Here is a 1,150-nt window from a genome sequence, read left to right as displayed (position 1 = left end):
CCCCCCAGCCGGCCCCTCCATCACCACTGGTGCCGGCCACCGGCGCTGCCGGGAAGACCGTGTAGGAGCGGCACGCTTCCCCGAAAGTGCGTGTATGGCCAGTGCTTTGGGAAGGCTTTAATTTCTGGTTTCCTCTATCACCGCATAGACCCGACCGTGGATGCCCCGCTGAGGACCCCAGCTCACGCGTGGGCACGGCTCCGCGTGGGGCTCAGCCCCCGTTTTGGGAGGGTTCCCGCGCTCCCGGGCTGCGGCGTCGGAGGTGGGAGAGCGCCGGCGTCCGGCGAGCCGTAAGTGCTTCGGCGAGAGCATCCTCGGGGGGTGGATCCCGGCCGGAGGAGGGTGTTTGGGGTAGGGAACCGGGTGCGAGCTGGGTTGCCTCGCGGTGCTGCCCCGGGGTCTGGGTGGGCGCGAGGGGCACCCAGAGGCTGCCGCCCTCCCCCTGACCAAAGACCTCTCTATGCATTTCCCCTTCCTTCCCCGCCTTCCCTGGGGGCGAGGGCGAAGCCCCCCATGGGGAGACACGGCCAGTTTGGTGACGTGCGGTCGATGCCGGTGCCGGCGTGGGTGCCGCTGGTGCGCGGCATCGCTCCGAACGGGCGGATGCTCTTTTTTCTGCTAATTTGGGGTGCCTGGAAGGTGCCGAGCGTGGTTTTTTGCCCAGCCCTCAGCTGCAGGAGCCCGCAAGCGAGGGGTGCCCGGTGGCTTCGCTCGCCATTTTCTTTGCTTTTCGTTCGGTTTTTTTGAACTTTCTTTTGGAATATTTCCGCGTTTAGCACATTTTACTTGAAATTACCTCGTTTTTTTGTGACCTCATGAGCTTTTATTGATTTGGGGGGGACGGGGGGCAGCGTGGCCGGGAAGGCGCGAGCCGCGTGCCCGATGCTGGTGGTGGAGGGGCGGTGCGGCGGCAGCGTCCCTGCCGGCCTCCCGTTGTGCATTATCCTTACCAAAACTGGTATTTTTTGCCCGGCCCCGCGGGGCCGGGGGTGTCGGTTCTGAAGCTACCTCTTGTGTTCGTTTTTGTTGTGTTTCTCCTTTGCGGTTGCAGAAGCGGGCTCTGCGGTTTCCATCCCGCGCGGCGCTTGCGGCCGCGGCTTTTTTTTGTCATTTTGCTGCGTTGGGGTGAAAAGGGGGGGGGAAAGAGTTG

This window comes from Aptenodytes forsteri, unplaced genomic scaffold (assembly GCF_000699145.1).
Source record: "Aptenodytes forsteri isolate BGI_AS27 unplaced genomic scaffold, ASM69914v1 Scaffold187, whole genome shotgun sequence".
Classification (NCBI taxonomy): domain Eukaryota; kingdom Metazoa; phylum Chordata; class Aves; order Sphenisciformes; family Spheniscidae; genus Aptenodytes; species Aptenodytes forsteri.
The sequence above is the reverse complement of the archived record's forward strand: the minus strand, read 5'-3'. Positions refer to the sequence as shown.